Source organism: Crocuta crocuta, unplaced genomic scaffold (genome assembly GCF_008692635.1).
Source record: "Crocuta crocuta isolate KB4526 unplaced genomic scaffold, BGI_CrCroc_1.0 scaffold263, whole genome shotgun sequence".
Classification (NCBI taxonomy): Eukaryota; Metazoa; Chordata; class Mammalia; order Carnivora; family Hyaenidae; genus Crocuta; species Crocuta crocuta.
The window spans coordinates 2,692,627-2,719,883 of NW_027529541.1; the positions used below are offsets into that span (position 1 = coordinate 2,692,627).

Consider the following 27,257-nt stretch of genomic DNA (forward strand, 5'->3'; position numbering starts at 1 on the left):
TCGACTCAGGTCATGATCTCACAGCTCGTGGGTTTGAGCCCCATGTAGGTCTCTGTACTGACAGCTCAGAGCCTGGAGCCTGTTTCAGATTCTGTGTCTCCCTTTCTCTCAGCCCCTCCCCTCCTCTCTCTCTCTCTCTCAAGAATAAATAAACAATAGAAATTTTAAAAAAACAACTAATATAATTTTATTCATAAAATTGGACATTTTCATTTGTTGATTCCTATATGCTCTATACTTATTGTTGTATACCCTATCTTTTTTCTCAATTACGTTTTCTAATCAGTAACTTACAGTATAAAATATATTATTGGGGTACCTGGGTGGCTCAGTTGGTTAAGTGTTCTGCTCCAACTCAAGTCATGATCTCAAGGTTCATGAATTCAAGCCCCACATTGGGCTCTTGGTTGTCAGCACGGAGCCCACCTCAGATCCTCTGTCCCCCTCTGTCTGCCTCTGCCCGTCCCCGCTCATTCTCTCTCTCTCTTTCTCAAATAAATAAATAACTTTAAAGTTTTTAAAATATATTATTGATTTGTATGTGCTGGTCTTTAACACATCTAATAGTCTGTTGATTTTCTTGCATTTTTTATGTGAAGGATCATTTTATATATACACACATATATAAACTGCCTTTAAGATACCTTGATGTTTGCTATAGATTTTTGTATATACCTTTTATGGGTTAGAAAGTTCCCTTCTAAGTTTTTCCAAGAGCTTTTATTTTTAAACACAAATAATGCTGAATTATATCATATGCTTTTTCTACATGTATTTAAAGTATCCTTGCATTTCTGCCATAAAATCTATTTATAATGTAACATAAGATTATTCTCAAGCTACTAAGGAAATATTTTCCTTGCCTATGCAGTTAATGGGTTTTGTTTTCCAAGTAGGAAATGAGAGGTGATAAGAATAATTTTTAAAAGCATGGATAATGCAATTAATTTTGTAAGAAAAATACTTCTCTTTTCTTCTGAAGAGTCAAATCAACACAGAAAGTGAGAAATTAAGATAGAAATTAAGCCAGTATAGCATGGGTTCAAAGGAGAACTTGAAGGAAATTAGAGAAAGGGGAAGAGAGAATGGGGGCAGCTATACTGTGATGGATGAGACTGTGAGAAAGTTTTTTCAGGAAGGTTAGCTGAATGTTACAAATGTATGTTTCTGAATAACTGCAAAGTATTAAGTGTTCATCATTTCCTTCTGATTCTTAGATTTATGTGTTTCTTTAGAGTAACCATCTGCACTGAGACTGGGACACAAGATGGCCCAGCTTCAGGTGGCTTCCATCTCAGCTTGGAAATCCTCTATTTTCATACCTGTGAAATTTCGGGAATAAAGCAGGCAGATGAATTATAACTGCATGTATGTGGATTAACTGTAAAAACACGGCCGCAATGGGCTCTCATCATTAACTACTTATGTATGACTTAGTTCAAATTACTTCACTGGGACTATAAAATGAAGCGATTAGTTTAAGTGATTTCTAAAGACTTGTTTGGTGCTGATATTCTACAGTCATCTCTCACTCATAGTCAGAAGGTGAAATGGTGGGTGACACAAGATGCAGTCTTATTGTACTCTGAAGACAGTCTGTTCCAGCCGGCTTAATAATTAAGACATCAGTGGGGCGCCTGGGTGGCTCAGTTGGTTGGGCAGCCAACTTCGGCTCAGGTCATGATCTCACGGTTTGTGGGTTCGAGCCCCGTGTCGGGCTCTGTGCTGACTGCCAGCTCAGAGCCTGGAGCCTGTTTCCGATTCTGTGTCTCTCTCTCTGTCTGACCCTCCTCTGCTCATGCTGTCTCTCTCCCTCAGAAATAAATAAAAAAACATTTAAAAATTTAAAAAAAATAATTAAGACATCAGCAACTGCCTCCCGCATTCCTAAACTCCAGTTCAGTGCATTCCTTTTCTCCCATCTTCAGGTTTTGGTGCCCTCGTGCTGTCCTACTGCTGCTACAAACCCCCACATCTGCCCTTCTCAACCCCTGCTGTAGGCATTGCATCACCCTTCCTCCAGCAAACCTCATCCATTAGTTGTCTTGTTTGTGAAAGCAGTCTTCAGACCCTTGGGATGTGGAAAGTATCTGGTAAGTCTTTTCTCTTGGAAGTATTTACACCTGTAAAAATGCATGCATTATAGCCTAAGAGTGGTGTTATTTAACCAGACATATGGTATTAGTCAAAATGTAAAACTTCAGTCAACAGAAAGAGATATATATTGGGCCAGCCACCTTTCTGGAGAATTTTCAAAGGATATCACACAGTCACTCTTTGCTCATTTATGAAGTGAATCGTATAAGCTTTCATTCTTACACAAAATCTACCTTTTGACATTTTGTATAATATATGCTTTGTTTTCTTCCAATAGTGAAGCAGGTGTAGACTCTGATAGCCACACTTGAGTTGTCTCATTCATTCATTCATTCATTTAACAAGGATGTAGTGAATACTTTTTGCATCAGAAATTATGGTAAATATCTGTTAGGTGTTAGACTGCGTTTAAATGTCAAATAACAGTTAAAGTAAGGAAATTATTTCTTAAGCAAGTTTGAGAGGTCCATATTTGAAAGTGGGTCCAGAGTGGAGGCTGAAGTCCCAAGATTGTAGATAAAGCCTTTGACAAAATAGATGTTCCACATCCAGGTTAAATCATACTCTTGACCTTCACCCACAATGCAGAATATTTGGCTGGGTGTTTGTCACAATTCTAATATCCCTGCAAGGATGAGATGCATGAATCATGCAGCATCTCATCAAAAAGGTAAAGAAACAAGGATATGCTTTATCCTGATGGATTTTCCTAGCTTAAATCCAATAACTCTCATTTCTTCATTCTCCTTTCCAAGAAATGTGCTTTTTCTTCTTTTCAAAACCTAGCTGGCTGCTTAACACCCCATGTAGAGCTAGTATTAAACCTTATCTCTTTGTAATTAATGTTTGTGCACAGAGCAATTAATTAGCTTACAGCATTAGCCACATTTTTACCTCACTCAAAGAACTAAAGAACCAAAATGCTGATATCTAGAGAAAAATTACTTCAATGACTTCAGTTATTTTTTTTATAAACCATCCTCAAGCATTTCAACTGATATAATACTTTATACCTCTAACTCCCTTCTATGTTATATAGCTGGGATGAAGCCTGACAGGCCTCACAAATATGTGTAATTGCTTCTGAGCTGATAGTTTGGTGTTATATTTTGAACTGACCCTCCAGTCTATGGTTTCACAGTTTCGGCAGTGCACAATTAAAGGAACTCTCAGGGGTGGAGTGTGCAATACATAATTGTATCAGAGAGTTAGTAGTAACAAGGCTCAAAGAAGTGGGACCCCAGTGGATGGCTCCAGGCCAAGGAAAATTTTAGTGGCCCCTCCGCTCAGGAACATGGACCCAAATTCTTCTTTGGTCTATATTTTGTACTGCCCTACGTCAAAATTGAAATTTCTCCAAAGTGCCCCATTTTTACTAAGCATGATCAGTTCATCTTGCATCTTGCTTTACTGGGGGATTCCCATACCACATTCTACAAATAGGATCCAATTCCTTTTTTTGAAACAGGGTCTACTATGTATCCTCAGATGCTTTAGTTACTTGCTGATACCCAAGTACATGAACACTGGTTGTCATGCCAGGAAGTCATCACTCATGGACAAAGCCCCATTTTTGCACAACTTATTGAACAGATAAGGTCACATTAAGCTTAAAGGCACGTTTTGGTAAATGGAAATGAATTATGACCTGTTCTTTTAGCCTCATTATGAATTCCAGAATCAGGAAACTAGTATAGATAACTTTAGGAAGTTACTGTTCTGAAGTGATAGGTGATAGATGTACCCTATCCCTCCAATGTTCACTCTCCATCTTGTTTTCCCTCTCCTTCTCCATCTCTTTCTCATCAGAACTTCAGTGATGCTAAGTTCTTGCCATTTTCCACAACATGGATGGACCAAGTGAAACAAGTCAGACAAAGGAGACAAATTCCATATGATTTCACTTATATGTGGAATCTAAAAAAAAAAAAAAAAAAAAGAATAAGCAAACAAGGCAGAAACAGAACCATAAAAAATACAGAGAACAAACTGATGGTTACCAGAGGAAAGGAACATGATTGAATGGGGAAAATGACCAAAGGGGAGTGGGAGATATAGGCTTCCAGTTATGGAATCAATGTCATGGGGATAATAGGAGCGGCATAGGATACTATAGAATTACTATTACAGTAGTAGTATAATAGTGTTATACGATGGTAGCTACACTAGTGGTAAGGATAGCATAATGTATACACTTGTGGAATCACTATGTTGTACACCTGAAATTAATGTAACATTGGATGGCCTACTGTCTTTATCATCACCTTTAATTTCTTGAGTCATTTGATTTTTTAAAGAGCTTAATAGCTTTGTAGAAGTATAACTCACACATCATGTAATTCATGCATTTAAAGTCTATGATTTTAGTGGCTTTATTACGGTTACAGAATTGTGCAGCTGTCACTATATCAATATTAGAACATTTCACCATTCTAAAATGGTATCCTGTACCCAGTAGCAGTCACTCTATTTTTCCTCAAATTACTCTAAGAATTTGTCTGTTTTAGACATTTCATATGAGTGGAATCTTACAATCTTACAATATATGATCTTTTGTCACTGACTTATTTCACTTAGCATTATGTTTTCAAGACTCATACATGTTGTAGCCTATACCATTCATTCGTTTTTATGACCTACTAATATTCCATTGGGTAGGTATAGCACATTTTGCTTATTCCTCATTTGATGGACTCTTGGGTTCTACTTTTTGGCTATTATGAATACTGCTGTAAATATTTGTGCACAAGTTTTTGTATGGACATGTTTGTTTTTTTTTCTTTCTTTTGGTCATATACCTAGGAATGGAAATTCTGGGTCATATAGTAATCCCACATTTAACTCTTTGAAGAACTGCTAAACTGTTTTCCAAAGTGTTTTTGCCATTTCACATTCCTACTAGCAATTAATGAAGATTTCAATTTCTGTACATCTTTACTAACACATGTAATTAGCTATCTTTTGGGTTATACCATACCTTTTCATTTTCTTGATACTGCTTCAAATACAAAAGAATTTACTTTTCATGAGGTTCAATTTATCTCTTTTTTCTTTTGTCACATATGCTTTTGATGTATCTAAGAAAGTTTTGCTTAACTCAGAGTCACAAAGATTTACTGTCAAGTTATCTTACAAGAGATTTATGCTATTAGCTTTTACATTTAGGTCTATCTATGATCCATTTTGAGTTAATTTTATGTTCAGTATAAGGAAAGGATCCAAATTTATTCCTTTGCATGTGTATATCCAGTGTCTCCATGTGTATACCTATTCAAAAACTGTTGAAAAGACCGTTTTCTCCCAGTGAATTATCTTGGCACTCTTGCCAAAAATAAGTTTGCCATAAATGTAATGGTTCATTTCAGGGATCCCACTTCTATTTCAATGATGTATATGTCTATCCTTATGCCAATACCACATGGTCTTTGTAGTAAATTTTGAAACTGGGAAGTTTCTTTTTCAAGACTGGTTTTAGCTGTTCTCACACCTTTGCATTTCTATATAAGTTTTAGGACTTGCTTATCAATTTCTACTAGAGTGAAACCTGTTAAATCTGTAAATTGGTTTGAGTAAAATTGCCATCTTAACAGTATTAGATCTTCCAATCCATAAACACAGGCAATATTTCCAGTTATTTAAGTCTTCTTTAATTTCTTTTAACAGCGTTTTACAGTTTTCAGAAAACAAGCTTTGTATTTAGTCACATTTATTCCTAAGCATTTTATGGTTTTTGACACTATTGCAAGTGATATTATTTTCTTAATTTTATTGTGGATTTTTTATTGCTAGTGTATAGAATTGAAGTGATGTTTGTCTATTGATCTTGTATCCTGCACACTTGCTGAATTTATTAACTCTAATAGTTTTCTTGTGCATTTCTTAAAATTTTCTATATATAAGATCATGTCATCTGCAAATAGAGGTAGTTTTACTTCTTGTAAAGAATCTGGGTGCTTTTTTATTTTCCTTCTCCCCATCCCCCAACCCACAATTACCCTGGCCACAACATCTAATTCATTGTTGAACAGAAATAACAAGAGCAGACATCTGTGTCTTGTTTCTGACCTTAGGGGGAAGTATTCAGTCTTTAATCCTTAAGTGTTATGTTAATTGTGGGATTTTCATAGATGCCGTCTATCAAGTTGAGGAATTTTTCTTCTATTCCTAACTTACTGACTATTTTTTATCATGAAAGTGTTTTGGGTTTGTCAAATGCTTTTTCTGAAAATACCGAGGTGATAATATGCTTATCTTCTTTTCCATTGGTATATATATGGTGCATGACATGAAGTGGTTTTCACAGGTTGAACCAATCTTGCATGCCTGAGATAAATCCCACTTGGTAATGGTATTTAGTTATTTTTACATGTTGGACTCAGTATGCTAGGATTTTGTTGAGGATTTTTGCATTTATATTAATAAGATATGTTGATCTGTAGTTTTATTTTCTTGTGATGTCTTCATCTGATTATGGTACCAGGGTAAAACTTGCCTTACAGGTGATTTTTTTGCATAGAGTCTTCTCCACCAAGAATATAAGTATTTATGGGCAGAGTTAAACTCAAAGACTTACAAACCAGTAATTCAGTAAAGGTGTGATGAACTGAATTGATTTGGCTGCAAAATGGACCCCTTCCATTATAGGTTTCTACCAAACCCTGAGGAAATGGCTTTTTTCCCCCCTCTCTCAATTTTCCTTAATTCTACGTGGCTTCTCATTCCAAAGTTTATGAAACTTTGAATATGTCTACTTTCATAAGTCTTGTTGGAAATAGCACACATTGATCATTTATTTTTCCTTGATTCAAATTCTAGGCTTTCTGGAAATTTAGCAAGATTTACAAAAAACCTTAAAATCTGCCATGTATTTTGACTTTTCCTGTGATTTTCTCTTAATGTGTTAATACCTAGGTATTTTTTAAAAAATTAAAACACATTGGAATAAGCAAATATTAATATAAATTTGTTAAATCTTTAAATTTTCACATAATAAATGGAAATCAGGCAGCATTATGAACGATATTATAGTAAAACATTGTATTCATTCATTAAAAAATATTTATTGAATACCTCTTTATTGGTGATTTATTTCACTTTCCTACTAATTACAGACAGTTTCAGTTATATTTTAGAAGATAAAAGTACTTACATGGAGTTTAACAGATTTACTACTCATTTCTTCTCTGGGTCAAGAGAAAATTAATGTGGACCTTATTCACATTCATTGTTCATTAACAGAGGAGTTCTGTTTCATACAGTCCTTCAGAGATCCAGGCTTTTTTCACCTGTGGCTTGTCTCCCTCAGGCCCTCAGCATCCTACTCATTCTACTGGCAGAAGGGAAAAAAATGTAAGTATACACCTAAGGATAGTGCACATTATGTCTGTTCATATGCTGTTGGCCATAACTTAAGCCCAAGGCCACATTTGACTGCCTAAGAGCTAGAAAGTGAAGTCTAGAATTCTGCCTTATTGTCACATCTCTTTCCTTCCCTTTTCAGTCCCTTTCTGAAGGCTCAGGACTCAGATTATGGCCACATTTTTCCTTTTTACATTTTATCTTATTATCCTTATCCACTTCCCCTCCTCTTATTTACTGTAAACTTAGTGGAAACATCTTCTAAAATACAACTGAAACTGCCTGTAAGTAGTAGGAAAGTGAAATAAATCACCAAAAATTAGATTTTTTTTTTCATGTTTCAGAGAAACATTTTGGCATTTCTCTTAAGAAAATAAGCACAACATCATCCTCTGAATTTTTCCCAGGAATTTCTGGGAAGAATGGAACACAAGAATACTAAAATTGCTCTGCCTACAAAAGTAACATGGATTTGAGAGTTGTTCACTGTATCTCATGAGACATAGGAAAAGAGAACCTTGTAAAAAACAGGAAACAGGGAGACATGAAGTGAAGGGAAAGAAGGGAGACCAGGTAGGCTAGGTAAGCCAGGGAGGCATGAAGAGCCTCAGCTAGTAGCAATTCCATTTGTCAGGGAATTTCAAGGAATTGTTATTTGACATTGATCTTGATGTGTTTCTTCCCTATACTGGCATTACTTCCACTATCCTCATATTTTTCTGTAAATACTTACCACAAAAATATTTTTGAGATTGGTATTTTCAGGAAATCATATAAGAAAAAGTTGCCTGGTATGGTACAAAACAAGTCAAACTCAGGAATGAGGGCCACAGTCAAGAGATGAAAATGGCAGTGAGGCAGGCAGGTTCGGCAAGGTCTGACCCAAGAAAAATGAAGCCTTCCCCTAGGCCCTCAGGAATCTTTGGAGAACACACAGCAGAGTTTCCTTAGTTACATACTCTGAGGTCTCAAGTTACTTTGCCTAAATCTTGAAGAAAAAGGCAGTCTCAGAAACTGGATGACTTGGGACAGATGGGTTCTCACTGTGATGTTTGTTAGTTTTCCAAGTGACTCATCCTATGTGCCAAATGGTCTCCAGGCCCATGGATGGCACATGTAGAGACATGAAATTTATTGTACCTCTAACCTCATCCTAGGCACAGAACACAGTACAGCTTCTTCTGAGTACTTGATGATATTGCTATAAAAAATTGTAGTTTGTCATGATGTAAACCTCAGAGTTGAATGCAATTAGTACCTGGCAACAGAAAGTAAGGTTCTGCCTCTTCATCTTTGATGATCTCTTGTACTTAAAGTAGGAGGAGGCCTTATAGATGCTGGGATCCACCGGCAAGACCTGTAGACCAGGCTGTATATGAGATGGCTGCAGGCTTTGCAGAGAGGAGCTGTGAGCACTGATCATAATCTAGTGCAGAAAGGGAAATCAGACTTGTGCTTGCATTTTTCAGATAAAGAAAGTAAGATGTATTTTACTATTTTAGTTTTTTTTAATGTTCATTTATTTTGGAGAGAGAAAGCATGAGCAGGGGAGGGGCAGAGAGAGAGGGAGACACAGAATCTGAAGCAGGCTCCAGGCTCTGAGCTATCAGCACAGAGCCTGAGGTGGGGCTCCAACTCACAAACCATGAGACCATGACCTGAGCTGAAGTTGGATCCTTAACTGACTGAGCCATCCAGGGACCCCAAAAATCACCATTAAAAAAAATGGAAACAACATGGAGGTGCTTACTCACAATCAGAATATCAAATTTTGTTCTCTGGGAATAATAAAGATACAGTGAAGTATCAAAAGTGTAGGCAAGTAATAATAGTTTAAAACTCATAAATCTATTAAAATATACTAAAGACTAATGCTGTATTGAATTTAAATATAACTTTTCTTCACTGATTCAAAAAGCACTCTAGACTCTCAGAGTGTCTCAAGGTCAGCATTATAAATAATACTATAAGATATTTGGCTATTATTATTAAATAATCATAACTACCTTTACCCAGTACTTATTTTTTGCCAGAAACTATGCTAAAGGCTTTAGATATTTGTCTTATTTAATTAACACCCCAATTTTTTGAGTTAGTTATTACTACCCCTATTTTTCAGAAGAAAAAACTGAGGCTTAAAGGGGTCAACCTTCTAGGAAACCAACTTCCTAGGAAAAGCTAGGGTTTGTAGTCATATCTGTTGACTCCAAAACCACTGCTTTTACCTAATCTACCACTTTTCTTGTAAGACATTGACCCCATTTACAAAGATCTTAGAGTTTACCCATTGAGATAAAAATAATATGAGACTCAATCAGAGATGAGTTATGGAGAATTATTGGTGCCGCAGGAGCTGACAAAAAATAGAAATGTGTTTACTAAAGAAGTTAGAAATATTTTGTAAAGAAGGAAGGACATAAGCCAGTCTGTGAGAGTTGACTAGTGTATCTGTTTGTAGAGTCTCTGATGAGTGTCATTGACAGGGACTCCTCTACACATGCTTCCTAATGATTTATTATTTAAATAATTCTTATGAAAGTGAAGTAAGAAGAGCAAGTTTCATCACCTTAGTGTTACAGATAAAAAGCCAGGGCCAGAAGGGACACCTGGGTGGCTCACTCAGTTAAGTGTCCGACTGTTGGTTCTCGCTTGGGTCATGATCCCATGGTTTTGTGAATCTGAGCCCTGCTTTGGGCTCCATGCTGGCAGTGAATTGCCTGCTTGGGATACTCTGTCTCCCTCTCTCTGTGCCCATCCCCTACTCATGTTGTCTTTGTCTCTCTCAAAATTAAATAAATAAATAAATAAGCAAAGTCCAGTGAGGGACAGTGACTGTTGGGTACCCTTGTGAGATAAAGTGGTCAGAGGGTACAGACAACATGTAGGTGTTTGGAGTCAACCTTGTCTGGTATTTCACACCACTCTGCTGACACACACACCATTACACACAAGCATACATATACATACACACATAAACTCAGACCAGTACCTGCACAGAGAGTCCTACATTTCAGTCTAGACTCTGACTAGCCACAGGGCTTTGACAGACATAGATAACATCCCAGCAGATATTTTATCCCCAACTGTACCACTACTGAGCATTTGAAGTCCATGTTTTTAGTCTTTTCATTTATAAAAATTACAGTGATAGCATCATTTGAAGATGAAAGGGCAAATGTGATCACAGAAACTAATTTGGAGCAATTAATAAATCAAAACTTTAATAAAGCTGTTTTATAGGCAGAAGCTATTCTGGAAATGGTCCTAAACCCTGAGACTACTCTCCTAAAGGAGAAGTCTTTAAAGGAACAAAGAAAACCGTGAACCAGGACATAAAAGATTCTGTTTGAGAAGTTTCCAAGCACTAAATGAATGGTTTCTTAGGCATTCATGGACTATGGTATGCTGCCATGTTAATCTTACTGTCTTGCCATTATTTCATTGAGATCCTGAACTGGCTTTGCATTACCTTTCTATGTTTGATGGTGGTGTTCCATATTCATATTCATGTATAAATATACATATATACATACATACATATATGTATATATACATTACCTACGTGTGTGTGTATGTTATTAGGAAAAGAACCATTTGGTAGAAATTTTTCCTGAACGTCTCATATCAGCTTGAGAGAATGGATTAGATTTTGCCTTTTTACTTTTTCCAAAATGTTAACATTAGAAAATACCCACAGCCTAGATTTTAAATTTGCTGGTTGATTCACCTAGTAAAGAGAGAAGGTCGGTGTGGGCACTCAATATATTTACAGAGATAGGGCATATTTTTGTCCATGTCTTTGAAGAATAGTGTTTTTTAAAACACTTTCATTTCTACTGATTCATTCAGTTCTCATGCTCCCCTTGAGAAGTTCAGAAGGCAGACACATTTACTACCACTTGACTGATGGAAAGACTGTATCTAAAATAGGCTCAGAATTTGCTCAAGATAAAATTGAGAGCAAATGGTGAAGGTAGAATTGAACTTTGTTTCTGTCTCCTGGTCAAGTATTTGTTCTACCTCACCAGTCTCTACCCACCCATTTTCCTATAGCTTTCTTTCAGTAGTAAGCGATTATTCTTGTGTTTAGGGAGAGAAGTTTTTGATTCGTCATGGCTGTTATTTCCCTACAAATATATTCTCTTTACCTTAACATCTTTCTTCATGACTTTGGGGTATTTTACCATGATAGGAAATAGATAAGTAGTGTAAAGGAAAGATAATATTTAATTGTGCTCCTTCCCCCAAATTTCAGATCTCTGATGTGCTGAAGGTGTTCCCTGTTCCCCACCCCCCTCCTGCAAGTCCTGACCATAGGACAGCATCCAACATCAGCCACACCTCAGTAGGATAGTAAGTTACTCCCCTTTGAAATATTTGTGTTCTAAAGCCACGTCCTCATTTAGGAAGATTTTATCAAAAGATCAAGAAATATCAGCTATCAATTATACTGTTTTGTCCTATATGCTAATGACAAGGAGTTTTCATAGAGTTTTTTTCCCTAAAATTGTATCATAGATGTGTAAATTCATGTTTAGAGTCTAAGGAACTTGCCCAAGGTTACAAAGCTGGCAATTATAAAGGTGAGTTTAGAGCATTAAGTAAATAAAGATGTATACCTAAGCACAGTAAATACAGCGCTGATTCTTTCCCAACATCCATTTTCACTTTCCTCCTTAATTTTATCTGCCATCATAAGAAAAAATTTTTTTTGTAACTTCGGTGATAGATGTTAACCAGACATATTCTGATGATCATTTCACAATATATACAAATAATAAATCATTATCCTGTACATCTCAAGCTAATATATCAATTATATATCAATAAAAACTTTTTAACAAAGAAGGGAAGAGCCTTCAGAATCATATAAGAAGAGGAGTCCAAGCCTTGATCAAGTGGGTACCTGAAGCTGACCCTATTTTGAATTTCTTGTTATGTGAGTCAGAAAATTTTCTTATAGTTTAAGCCACTTGCATCCATGCTTTCAATTCCTGACAGTGAGGACATCATAAACTACCCTGCTATTTTATGAGATTTAAAGATTCTTTCCATGGCACACAGCATAATAACACTAGAATAGGTGGAAGGTAGAGCTTTTTAGTACTTATAGATATAAATGAGAGAAGGGTGCCAGGAACGGCCACATAGGGGATTGTACTCCAGAGATAGGGTAGCCACAAGGTAGAGTTGTAGGGAACAGCTTATGTATGACAGTTGAGGTGAGATTAATTAGGTTTGTGACTCCCTGTGGACTGCCTATTCAAGTAACTTCTCTGACTCCAGGCATAGGGACAGTTGCTAGTTGTTTGTTACCTGGCCCCAAGGTGCTTAGGCATTAGGTATAAAGAGGCCCTGGAGTGTGAGAACCTGGTAAAGGAAGGGGTTTGGGTATGGACTTAATCACCTGGCCCAGAAGAGGAACTGACCAACCTCCAGCAGTGCCTCAAAACTGGATCAAAACAGCAAAATTAAAAAATGAACAGAATATATTGCACATGGTCAAGCAAAGGAGCAGCAGCTGTCATCTTTTGTCATTTTCCTTGGACGAGTTTCCCAAGGCCTCTCTGGGCATTTTTTCTCTCTCTACCTTCAGGAGCCATGACCACCCCAGGAGATCCCTGATGGTCAAGGGCCAGAGTACAAGCTTGTGCACACATACAATACAACACATACACAAATGACAGTCGCTATTCAGAGAAGTCTTGAACAACTGATACCAGAAGTCACTCTTCCTGCCCACCACAGAACTTGGCAGGAGGCAGTACAAGAAGAAGCTGTACTTAACACTGCCAAGGAAGAAGACACAACCTGAGATCGAGATGCCTCCAGCCAAAGAAATAGGTCCAGGCTCAGCATGGACTGACACTGCTGGTAAAATGAAGCTACATAAATCCACCACCCTTCAATAAGTCTAAAATCCCTGGCTTTCTAAAGCTGCTTTTCAAAGCTATCTTCTGAAACACAAAGGATGGTCTCATTTTTATTGGAAGAGAAAGATAAGAGATAAATCCAAAACCTCCTAAAATCTCCCTGAGGTGCAGAAACCTAGGAGAGATATTACATTTAAAAAGAAGGGCACCGAACTATGAGAAACAGGAATACATGTATTAATGGAAAAAAAAATCAAGCATGATTCCCCCTAAAGCTTCCTAAAGCTTAGATCTTATAGGCTATAAGATTACCTTTTCAAACTATTTTAAAGATGTGTTCTCATGGAATAATCATTCAGATTCAAGCTGCTGGAAAGAAAGAGAGAAGCTACAAACTCTATCTGCAGAAATACTGAGAATCCATGTAAAAATAAGAGCGTCATTATTTTCATTGTCTTCTTCAATGAGTTTGTGTGTGCTGCTGGGATGAGTCCTATACACTAAAAAATTACAGCAACTAAACTCCTTCTTCAAATATCTTATATGTAGGATAGACATTGCCCCACATAATATGGATCAGGAAAATTTATTGAATACAGTGACCACAGTTGAATAAATTTTCAGACTCTTCACATAATTGATAATCACTAGCCAGGGAATTTAAGGCACACTATTTAACCTCCCTAAGGTTCAGTTTTTTTAGCCATAAAAATAATAAGTGTCCCAATATTATAAAGATTAAACAGAGCAACCTATGTATAGTTCACTGTGCAATATTGGGTGTACTGCATCAACATTAGCTAATACCTACATGGGAGCATTACACTGGGATGGAAAGTGTTAAGATAACGGAGGTAAACTTTGATTTTTCCTGATTCTATAAACAAGATTTCCTTTATGTCAGAGATTGAAATAGATTTTAAGTGAAGTTCCACCTCCAGCTGACCACTATTGTCTGCCTAAATTGCTGGGTTGAAAAAGATCCTAAGGCTGCATCCACGCTGAGTAGGAAAGACTGCCTGATAGACTAATGCTTTCTGCTATGGTTTTGAATAGAGGAGAGTTGGTACACATTCTGTGTATTTGCCTCCCAGGAAAAAATATTTTATGTCCCTCCTGGGACAAGTTATTTTATGTCTCTTCCACATCTGTATTTGATTCTGTACCACAACCTTTCATCTGTGAAGAAGACATCAAATGCAAATAATCCTGGAAGAAGAAATACAATGATTTAGTCACCTCATTTAATTACCTTAGGATACATTTCCAATTAGTTATCTTCAAGATTTTATCAAAATGCTTCAGTACTTACAATTAGACATGCTATGGGTAGTTTATTAAGATTGGTTTATTGTCGTTCTGGTGCTAACAATTGTAAATACATCTCTAGTCACAGAGCGTCTCGTGATCAATATTCCTGGGACACAAATTAACTCGGAAATGTACATGCACTCTGCCTTAGGAGTGGAGTATTCACCGTATGCCCAGGAATAGGTATGTGATAACCAGAGCAAATGTTTCCACTGTGCCAATCTAGCCAGTGGTCCATAAATACTCTCCAGGGCAGTAGCCCAGTGCCTCTGCCTTCATTTTAAGTACACCTGCAGGGTCTTCTTCTGTGGAGGTAAGTACCCTTATGGAGGGAAATTTGGTAGTATGTATCCTAATAACGTTCATTTGTTTAGACCTGACAATTCTAGGCATTTTAGGAAAATTCTAGGAATTCTTTTTTGGGAAAATAATTGCAGATGTGCACATAAATTTATGTACAAGATTATTCGTTATGGTATGTTCAAATTTCTTTAAAAACTTAAATTACTTGCAAATGAAGGTAGGGTAAATTATGATGACCAATAATGGCATAGCAGCCAGTAAAGTTATGTATTTGAATACATTTAATGACAGAAAATTCTTTTCACGAAATAGTAACAGAGAAAAATTAGGTATACTACATTTGTTAAAAAGATATAAACATTTAAGTGTAAAAATATAAAATACCCATATATATTATTTATGTAGGGAGAGATAGTAGATTCCTTTTTTACTTGAAGTTTGCAAAGTTTCCAGTCTATAGAGAAACTCTGTGGACTGGACTCTGCTCTACGAGAACTAAGTTCTGCTCTCAGGAGTAAACTTGTAGAATTCAAAGTGGATTGTTTCATGTGCCTTGCATTCTTGCAACTTCTAGAAATAGCATATCAATTTCCCTGCCTCAGATACAACTTCCCCACTATGGGTAGTCTTGATATGGCTATTAATCAAGGTTTCCTCTCCTTCCTGGTCCAAGTGGCAGGCACATTACCCTGTGTAGGCCATTTGCACACTCTCTTGAGGATTTAGATTATGGAAATAGGATTTAAAAGTGTTAATATTGGGGCGCCTGGGTGGCTTAGTCGGTTAAGCGTCCGACTTTCACTTAGGTCATGATCTCGCGGTTTGTGGGTTCGAGCCCCGCGTTGGGCTCTGTGCTGACTGCCAGCTCAGAGCCTGGAGCCTGTTTCAGTCTGTGACTCCCTCTCTCTCTGACCCTCCCCTGCTCATGCTCTCTCTCCTAGAAATAAATAAAACATTAAAAAAAATTTTTTTAAAATAAAAATGTTAATATTGACCTAACCCCTATATCAGTGGCCTGAAGAGATAGACCATTATTTTTTGCTACTAAAAACCCTGTTGTTACTCTGTCCTTATTTTTATGAGGCTAATTCTTTAGCTCTTCCTTTAATTCTTGACCCCCCATTTGACCTTCTGGTAAGGGTTTTTGTTAAAGTTAACCAGGTTTGGCTTCTTCTGTATCTTATAGCCCAGGAGTCATAAATTAATAAAATCATGTAAAATAAATAAATAAAACTATTTTTAAAAAAAAAAACAAGAAAACATAGGCTTTCTAGGAGATTGGTCTTAGATCTAAGACCAGTGGTGAGGTCCCTGGCATTCCACAGTCTGTGACCCTCCTTGCCCCTGGGTCTATGAACCCTTTCTTCATTTCTTGTTGCAAGCTGCCAGTCCTGGGGTGCCACTTAAAAAACTCAGCTGCCTCCCACTTGATTTTCTGCAGGTACATTGTCCCAAGGGGCAGTCCTTGCCCATTAAATTGCCAAAGGAAGCCAATCTGCACAGCTCTTTGAGTAGCCACTTCCCAGATGTTCCTGCATTTATTACCTCCAGTGGGTGGTATTAGGTCAGAAGGCAAGGGGATGATATTTCGGGGATTTATTTTTTATTTCAATGAAAGAATCATTTGATGCTCTTGTAAGATAAATGGATTTTTTTCCTAGTGGCAATTATTGCTCTGATGGTTGGCATTTTCTATTCACAAGGCTTAAATTCAGTGATATTACAGTCTCTAAGTAACTGTGAAAAGTCTCAGCTTGACTTTTATGATTTTCCCCCTCTGGAAAATTGGGCACAACAAGTCTTAAATTATACAAAGCCATATTGAAGCAATAATGAAACACCATAGGATCCGACCAAATGTGGTTGTTAAGAGTTAACTCTATGGCTAAAATGAACAAATCAGAGAACTCTAGATGCTGGTGAGGATGTGGAGAAATGGGCACCCTCCTACACTGTTGGTGGGAATGTAAACTGGTACAGCCCCTCTGGAAAACAGTGTGGAGGTTCCTCAGGAAACTAACAATAGAACTCCCCTATGACCCAGCAATAGCACTGCTAGGAATTTACCCAAGGGATACAGAAATGCTGATGCATAGGAGCACATGTACCCCAATGTTCATAGCAGCACTCTCCACAATAGCTAAAACATGGAAAGAGCCTAAGTGTCCATCAACAGATGAATGGATCAAGAAGATGTGGTTTATCTATACCATGGAATACTACATGGCAATGAGAAACAATGAAATCTGGCCATGTGTAGCAACATGGATGGACCTTGAGGGTGTTATGCTGAGCGAAATAAGTCAGGCAGAGAAGGACAAATATCATATGTTTGCACGTATAGGAGGATTAGGAGGAACTTGACGGAGGAACAAGGGGGAGAAGAAGGGGGGAAATGGTGGGGGAAAGGGAGAGAAGCAAACCATGAGAAACTCTTGAATGCTGACAAAAACTGAGGACTGATGGATGTGGGGGGGAGGGGGGATGGGCATGGAGGAGGGCACTTGTGGGGATGAGCACTGAGTGTTATGTGGAAACTAATTTGACAATAAACTATTAAAAAAAAAGTAATTGCAAAGTCAAGTTGTCAAAGATCACTGAATGTCAATATAATATTAAGATAAAAGTTATGATATGCAAAATGGAAATTCCTCTTAGCAATATTAACTGGCTCACCTTATCCACAATTTGATATATCATGCATATTGATGGTGCAGCCTTCTTTGCATATTCTGATTGCACAGTGGGTGGAATGCAGGCAAGGGTGAAGTGTAAGTAACACTTATAGCATTGCATCATCAATAGGGAATGAGACTGGGAAGAACATTTCAGAAGTGTTTTTCAATCATGAGTGTAGTCATTATTCTCTTAAGAAATATTTATTAGATATCTCTCATATTAACAGTATCAAGAAGTATCTCTTGAAGTTCTGTAGCTCATGGGTTTCATACATCTGTGGTGCTTGTTAAATGCACTTTCCTTGCTTTCAACCCAGGATTTTTTCAGAATCTCTGGGATTAGGGTCAGGGCACCTGCATGGCTCAGTCGGTTAAATGTCCAACTTCGGCTCAGGTCATGATCTCACGGTTTGTGAGTTCGAGCCCCACATCGGACTCTGGGCTGACAGCTCAGAGCCTGGAGCCTTCTTCAGATTCTGTGTCTCCCTCTCTCTCTGCTCCTCCCCCACTCACACTCTCTCTCTTTCTCAAAAATAAACATTAAAAAAAAAAAAGAATCTCTGGGATTAGGGCCAGTGAATGGCCCCAGGTGATTCTGACTAATTCTAGACTTTGAAAACTACTGAGCAATGTGCTGGAGGTAAGAAACACAAACTGTTCTGATGGTGAAAAAGAATATAAGAAGATTAAAGACACAAGTTATATACAAGTTGAGAATTAAAATTCTATAGATTTGATTGTAGTAGTCAAAAATAGCTTGTGGAAGTCAGAGGAAGAAGATTAGAAACACTTTTTGAAAGAATCAGGAAGGCACCAATTCTGGATAAAATATAACAAAGCAGGCATAGATTTGAAGGCATCGTAGAGCTGATGAAGGAGCTGAGTATTGAGGAGTTGAGGTATTAGAAAGAAGGGAAGGCCATTTCAGTGTGCCCAATAGTCTGCATGTTGCTTTTACTATCACGATATTTGCTTACTATTTTTTTAATTGAGGTAAAATTCATATAACATAAAATTAATTAACCATTTTGAAGTGTATAGTTCAGTAGAAGTTAGTACATTCACAATGTTATACAATCGCCAGCTCCATCAAATTCCAAAACATTTTTATCTCTGCCACACAGACCCTGTATAATCACACAGGCCGTGATTCCCTATCTCCAGTGCCCAACCCTTGGTAACCACTAATCTGATTTCTGTCTATATGGATTTAGCAATTATTGATATTTTAAATTAATAGGATCATATAATATATGCCCCTTTGTATCTGGTTTCTTTTGCTTAGCATACAGTTGTCTATATTGTAACATGTATCAATGCTTCATTCATTTTTATGACTGAATAATATTTCACTGAGTGGATATAACATTTTGTTTATCCGTTTATTACTGATGGACAATCAGGCTGTTTCAACCTTTTGACTATTGTCAATGGTGCTGCTATACACCTTCCTGTGTGAGTATTTGTTTGAATAGCTGTTTTCATTTCTTTGGGGTTTATACCTAGAAGAGGAATTACTGGGCCATATGGTAATTCTGTATTTTACTTTTTGTTTAACCACCAAACTGTTTTCCTAAGGGTCGGCACTATTTTACCTTTCCACCATCAATGCATGTGAATTCCAATTTCTCCACATTAAAAAAAATTAATGTTTGTTTATTTTTGAGAGAGAGAGATAGAGTGTGAGTGGAGAAGTGGTAGAGATAGAGGGAGACACAGAATCCCGAGCAGACTCCTGGCTCTGAGCTTTCAACACAGAGCCCAACATGGGGCTTGAACTCACAGACCATGAGATCATAACCTGAGCTAAAGTCAGGCACTTAACCAACTGAGCCACCCAGGTACCCCCAGTTTCTCCTCATTCTTAACAATAAATGTTATTTTCTTTTTTTACAATCAGTAGCCATCATGGGGCTCCTGAGTGGCTCAGTCGGTTAAGCATCCAACTTCAGTCCAGGTCATGATCTCACAGTTAGTGGGTTTGAGCCTCGCAAAGCACTCTGTGCCGACAGCTAGGAGCCTGGATGGAGCCTGCTTTGTGTTCTGTGTCTCCTTCTTTCTCTCTACCCCTCCCCCATTCATGCTCTCTTTTTCTCAAAAATAAATAAACATTTAAAAAATAAAATAAAATCAGTAGCCATCATAGTAGGCATGAAGGATCATTTTGTTGTAGCTTTGCCTTACATTTCCCCAATGACTAATTATGTTGAGTATCTTTTTATGTGCCTACAGGCCATTTATATCCCTTCTTTGGAGAAATGTCTATTCAAGTCCTCTACCCATTTTTAAAATTGAGTTGTTTATTTTTTTTGTTGTTATTCAGTTGTAATAATTCATTTTATATTCTGAATACTAGACTCATATCAGATATATGAATTGCAAATATTTTCTCCTGTTACATAGTTGCATTTTCACTTTCTTGATAGTATCCTTTGATATATGAAAGTATTTTATTTTGATGATGTCTATTTTCTTCTTTTGTTGATTGGTTTTGGTGTCTTATATTTATTCATTCTTAACATAAGGCAAATGGCTAGGATACAAAGAAGAATCAGCTAGAAAGTACAGCTGAGCTTTTTGAATTCTTGCTGTGCTAGAAAGTAAAGAAATAGAAACAGAACCCCCCTGCCCCCAAAAGCAAGTTCTTAATTTTGGCCAAATAAGAGTTACATCAAATTAGAAAAATAATACAACCCAGCCTCTCATTACTACAGTCCCTGATTGACAAAGGTGAACAGCCTCTACTCTAGTTGCTGGACAGAGGAAAAGGAGAATCCTTTTTATAAGGAGATAGCACCATCTGGAACACTACTTCCTACAGAGGACTAGCTAACTATCAAAATTACCTAGTAAACCAAGAAATGGAACCAGAAGTTAAAAACCAATAATAGAACTGACACATGGGAATCCTAGATTAAAGATATCAGATATTTTAACATAATTGTGATTAAATATTCAAGAAATCAGATGACAAGATAGAATCTATTTTAAAAGAATCAGAAATTCTAAAACTGAAGAATACAGTAACTGAAACTAAGAACTCAGTAGGTGCATATAAAAGCAGTTGAGCATAGCTGAAAATACAATTAGCAAATTGGAAGTTAGGTGAGTAGAAAAACTGAGACTGAATTAGAAAGAAAAAATATGAAAAACACAGAAAAGAGCTTAAAGATACATGAAACAAAGTTAAACAATCTAACGTGAATGTTATCAGGGTCCCAGAAGAGAAAAGATACATTGCAGAAGGACAATGTTTGAGGTGATAATGACTAAGAATTTCCCCCAAATTGTAAAGCATCAAGCCAACAATTCAAAAATTATTACAAACCTAGGGTGCTTGGGTGGTCATTCGGTTAAGCATCTGACTCTTGATTTCAGTTCAGATCATGATCTCACACTCATGAGATGGAACCCTTCATCTGACTCTGCGATTTCACAGAGCGTGGAGCCTACTTGGGACTCTGTCTCTCTCTCTCTCTCTCTCTCTTTCTCTCTCTCTCTCAGTCCCTCCCCTGCTGTGCTCACTCTCTCTCTCTCCTCTGTCTCTGTCTCTCTCTCTCTCAAAATAAATTTTAAAAATTATTACAAATCCTCAGTAGGATAAAAATTAAAAAAAATTATACCTGGCCACATCATACCAAAGCTGCTAAATACTAAAGATAAAGTACAATCTTAAAAGCAACCAGGTATCAAAAAGAAAACTGCACTCCCATCTTCATTGCAGCATTATTCACAATAGTCACAAAATGGAAACACCGAAGTGCTTGTCATTGATGAATGGATAAAGAAGACATGGTATGTACATAGAATAGGATATTATTCAGCCATAAGGAAGAAGACAGTCCTCCCATCTGTGACAACATGGATGGACCTAAGTGAAATCAGCGAGACAGAGTAAGACAGATACTGCATAGTATCACTTATATGTGGAATAATAATACTTTTTACGAAGTCAAATGCATAGAAATAGAATAGGAAAGTAGTTGCCAGGGCATGGGGATAGGAGAATAAGGATAGGGTGGTGAAAAGGATACACACTTTCAGCTATAAGATGAATTAAGGGCTGAGGATTTAATGTGTAACATGATGACCATAGTTGATAATACTGCATTGTACAGCTGAAATTTGCTAACACTAGTACTGAAATGTTCTCATTAAAAAAAGGTAAATATGTATATATATGAGGTGATGGATATGATAATTAGATTGAAGAGATACTTCTACAATGTATACATACACTAAATCATTATAATGAATACTTTAAATATCTTACAGAGTTATTTGTCAATATATTTTAAGTAGCTGGAAAAAAAAAAAAACAGCCAGAGGAAAAATATGCAATATCTCTAAATGAACAACAATAATACTGGCAGGTAATTTCTGAATAATGGGTAGCCAGAAAAAATATAAGTAATATTATAAAATTAGAATTCTATAATCCAGCCAAAATGTCCTTTGAAAGGGAAGAAGGAGATATGAAACCTTTTGGAATTGCCTGCACAGACATGATCTCTTCTTTGCTGAAATCCTGAATCCTGGCCGTTCTCCTGAGGTCAGCTTAAGACCCTTTTTTTATTTATTCTTCCAGTGGGTCTCATTATCTTGAAGTCCTACTTCTGTGAAAGAGAGAGAGAACAAAATTTGATGAGCACAAAACATAGTTTTCTTCTTATTAAAGGGAAACCTTTGAGATTATTGATTCTATGTTAAATACTCCAACCTTGAGTATGACATTATTTCAAATAGCTGTTTTTTTTGTCTGGAAAGAAACAAGCACTTTGTTGAAAATTTTCTCTTAAAAAAATAATAATAGGTAAAAGGAGGACATGCCCTGTAGGGTTGATAGAGCAGCTGAACAGAAAGCTTTGGAGACCAAGAACCAAAGCATTCATTTCATGAAATCAAAGCAGCAGCAAATTTAAGGCTAAATATCTTAGGTTTATAACTACAAATAACTTCATTTTACAATAAGTAAACAAAAGCTCAGAGAGCTTATTAAATTTGTTCAAGGTCAATCAGCTATTCCTTGCCAGAGTCAGGAACTGAAACCAGGTTTTCCATATACTTTCTATTTTATCACTCAGAGACTCCTAGTTGGTGTGATCTCTATCTCGAAAGCCCCACAGCCCAAACCGTCTTCCTGACAGACCTTCCATTGTGATAAGATTCAGGTGAGTCCATTTTATAAATAACAACAAGATGTCTACTAAAGACCATAGTTATACATGAGAGATATAATATGCTAAATTATTAAATACTAATAATACATGATAATTTACTTTCAGGTGAATTGGGTAACTTTCAGCTTTTGAATATGGCCTAAGGACATAAAGACAGATAATTTTTGATGCAGAGGTAGTGATGTGACAAAGAGAAGCCTCGTATAGATTGAGGCACAGGTTTACATATGAAGGCGAAGTATGAAGTTGTTGAAAGAGGATGTCATGATATCTGTGGGGAAACCTGAGGGTCTGGTATTTAATTCTAAAGAACTTCCATGTACTTTATAAATTTTTTGAGGTATTAATCCTCCCCAGCTAGCTTCATATCTCAAGTGACCCAATTTTGTTATAACTTACAGCAGGGTCTTGTCACAACACCTCTGGCAAAAGAAACCTAATTTCAAAATGACGTCTGAGATTCTTTCTGTTGCCTGCTTTCCTAGCATCCACATATTATCATGCCATAAACATATCTCATAATTTTCTAGGCATGGCAGAAACATTTATAGCCAACCAGCTCGATGGTTAGTAAAAGGGTTAATGCTAACTGGGAGAAGAATCCCTTGATGGGAGGTTACCTGAGAGCATCAAGGTTACCTGAGAGCATCATAGTATCCATCTATACAGGTTTAGGAGCAGGTACTTAGAATGAGGAGAGGTTTTACAGTCACTTAGCCCCTGTTCCCTGACTTTCAGAAAATGGCCAATGTCCAGATAAAATATTAAACATTATGTTTACATAAGAGAGAGGACCTAAGCCCAGAACTCTTGATTCAGTTCAAGTTTCTTTCTATAGTAATAGTGTAGTGCTTCCTAAGTGTGGTACCGAGATCTCTGAGAATCCTCTAAACCATTTCAGGAAACTGTAAGATCAAAATATTTTCAAAATAATATTAATGAATTATTTTCCTTTTAAAATTCACCTTTTCCAAGCATATAAAGAACGTTTCCAGTGTCTGCATAATGTATGATGACATCATTACTCTGATAGATAATGAATGTGTGCTTGAATACTCTTGTGACTTAAAATTTCTTCAATTTAAGTTCTAAGATATCCAATATTAACAGATATAATCTACATAAACAAAAGTTATCCATGCTCCTCAAAAGTTTTTAAGATTGTTAAGGATCCTGGAACAAACAATTTTGAGAACCACTGCTATAGAGAAACAAATATTATAAAGCTGCTATTATGATTAAGGCACAGTGCCAAAAGCTCTCTTTGCCCTCAGAACAAAAGATTCCATCCTACTACCAACTGTGAGAAGTATTCATAATAAGAAAAGGTTGTATGTATTCCTGGTCAATAACAGGTCAATAGAAGAGATAGATCAAGAGGAGGGTTTCAAGAATGATAATTTCAACAGATAGTAATGTCGAAGCAGAATGTTTCTGGTTGAGAGAAAAACAGATACTCAGAGGCAGCAGATTATGGAGCACAGTCTAATAACAGTCAATCTTTAGGTGACCTGTCATATCGTGAAGATAAGTCGTAGTAGGGAAAAGCACGAAGGTGAGATGAGACTAAAGTACGAGGAGGCTTGAATGCCAGACAGATAAAAAGGACTTAATTTTAATGATTATGATAGTTTGTTGGGCAGAGGAGAGAGAAAAAAATAGAAACTCCCCACTCTAAGACAATAAATTATTGACAAATGTGAGTTGCTAACAAGGCAGCAGACTATAAGGACCATCTTCAATTATAGTACTAATTAACGGTATGGGTAAATATTTTTAAGTGAATATGGAAAAACTCAAAGGGAATTATTTTGGGAGGATAAATGAATACATCCAAAGCTGGGAGGCCAGACCTATCCCTGATTCTGACTACTGTCTGACCCTAAGCAAATATCTTTCCTTCATTAGGTATCAGTAGGTATACAAGTCATATGACCGTAAGGCCCACCTACTTCCCAAAGTTGTTTTGAAAATAAAGAGAGTGAGGGGCTCCTGGGTGGCTTAGTCAGTTAAGCGTCCGACTTTCGCTTAGGTCATGATCTCGCGGTTCGTGGGTTCGAACCCCGCGTCGGGCTCTGTGCTGACTGCCAGCTCAGAGCCTGGAGCCTGTTTCAGTCTGTGACTCCCTCTCTCTCTGACCCTCCCCTGCTCACGCTCTCTCTCTCTCTCTCTCCTAGAAATAAATTTAAAAAAAAAAGAAAAGAAAAGAAAAGAAAGAGAGTGAATGAATAGTAGTCAAGCTGTGGAGATTAGCAGATGCTATATAAGGGTATAAATGTTTAGCTACCAGAATCTGTCTTCTCAATTTCAGTGAAAGGCATTGAATGTAACTCAAGATAATGGGTGGCCAGTGGGTATGTGCAGACCTGAGGAGACCACAAGATTATTTTTGCTTTTCCAGGGGAGAGGGAAAAACACAGAGGGGAAGGAAACAACATAGAATATCATGCCTTCCTTGGGAGGATCTTGGTAAAATTAAATAAAAATAATAATTTCTCTTGTCCATATATTGAGATCTATAGCAGAATGAGTACCTTGACATTTTGAGAGATATTTCCCTCTCATTTTTGTTTATTTAATTGGCTGTTTTAAATAGATAATACATACACATGTTTATGATTTAGACAGGCAAACATAAAGAATATGTAGTTAAAAGTATCCTTAATTTAAGGAAACACCTAATTGGATAGAGAAGTTACATTCTATCTGAAAGAAGTCCAGCTTGAGGTTTTGGTGTTAATATCGGAGGGAGGAATGGGGAATGTAGGTGGATATATGGATTATGATTCTTTGATCCCTTCTATCAAATTTCCAAGCCTTTATAGGACGACTACTTTCTGTCTTTGCCTATTAGGGATCATGATGAATGGAATAAGTAAATAAGTTAGCTGGTCATATTCAAAGTGTTCCTTGGCTAGTCAAAGAATCTTTAAGAATAAAAAAAGAAAATGCCTGTAGAATGGCAGCATGGTGGTTGGCAAATGTCCCATTCTGAGCTTGCTCAAGCTTCTCAGACTAAGCAGTGACTACACCAGGCCATCTGCGGTCAAGCCAGATCCAGCATTTGTTACCTTGCTAGAACCCTTGGTCTAGTTCTGGCAAACACTTCCACTCATCCAACATCTCTTCCCAGATGTACCCACAAATACTGAAACCATAGTCACTGCTTTTGAAAATCCAGATATCATCTAACAATTTTTATAAATCTTCTGTGGTCAATTTCAGTAAAAGTGGACCAAGAGGTTGCAACTGGTAACAGGTGAGCTCACCTCTGGCATTCTAGACCTGTTTAGAAACCCAGTGGTATTTTCTTGCCCCTGAAGAGCAATAGTCATCACTAGTGTTTTCCAAATATTCATAAATTCTTTTTCCAAGTATATGGTACCTTTGCATTTCTTGAGTTATTAGGCATGACCATGAAATGTGAGCAGAGGAAACGTGTCATTTCTGGGCAGAAGTTGTAATCATGAGTGCATAATCTGGCATAGCTTTTTTTCCCTCTGCTATGGTGACCACACCATTCCAGACAGTCTAGCTCCAGCAGCCTGGATCCTTAACTAAGGGTGACATAGACATAACATCTAGCTGATTCAGAGGGGACATTAGGTTAGGGGAGAAACAAACTTATTTGTTTCAAGTCACTTAGATTTGTGGACTGTTTGTTACCAGAGCATATCCTAGCCTATCCTGTCAGATCGCTAGGGGCAGAGGTGAGACAGGAGACAGAAGGCTATGCTATGGAAAAACAAGAGGAATAGTTAAGGTCAAATAAGAAAATAATACAAGATTTGGCATAAACAGATTTAAATTTTAATCTATCAATTTCTAGCTGTGTTACTTGAACCCTCTAAGCTTCAGTTTCCTCATCAATTGCTTTGAGAAATAAGTGAACATATGTAAAGCGCTTGTCCCAGTGTCTATCACATTGTAGGTATTCATTACATTTAATTTAATTCCACATCCCCCTCCCCCAACACACCAAAGATCATACCATACGGAAAACTGAACCCTCTTACATTGTTTATAACCAGCCATCCCTGAAACTTCCCTTTTGACCATAGATTAGGGACCATCTCTGGAGCAAGAACTCTCCTTTGCTGCTCTCAATGCCCCAGGGCCAAGGTTCCTAGATAGATATTCAGTGTGTGCACTGTGTAAGCCGAGTCATTACGGGACTGAGGAGCAGATGAATAATACAGTACAGTGTTACCACTAAATCAACACCGTGCAAGAAGCAGTCTAGGACAGGCAATCACTCTCCTTGGGCTGGGCTAGAATGCAAATGAAAGACAGAGAGGCAGGTCAAAAGGATTGAATGTTACTGAGAAAGTCATTGAAAATAGCTGACTCCTGGCTGTAAAGGTCTCGGATCAGAGTTTCACTTCCTAATGTGACTTTCAGCTGGAGAAAAAAACATTAAATCTGAAGGTAACTTGAACATGCATGGGGCACCACCC

The 27,257-nt window shown here is 37.2% G+C and overlaps 1 long non-coding RNA gene across 2 annotated transcripts in view; it reads left to right on the forward strand.

Annotated features, from left to right (window-relative positions):
* LOC144229344 (uncharacterized) overlaps positions 1-27,257 on the forward strand; it is a 224,298-nt gene that overhangs the window by 137,886 nt on the left and 59,155 nt on the right. Inside the window, exons 3-4 of one of the 2 annotated variants that reach the window (XR_013334465.1) lie at positions 1,929-2,093; positions 22,705-22,785. This is a non-coding gene — a long non-coding RNA (uncharacterized LOC144229344). Of the gene's footprint in view, positions 1-1,928; positions 2,094-22,704; positions 22,786-27,257 lie in introns of those variants that run through there. The other variant, XR_013334466.1, reaches the window with a different exon arrangement.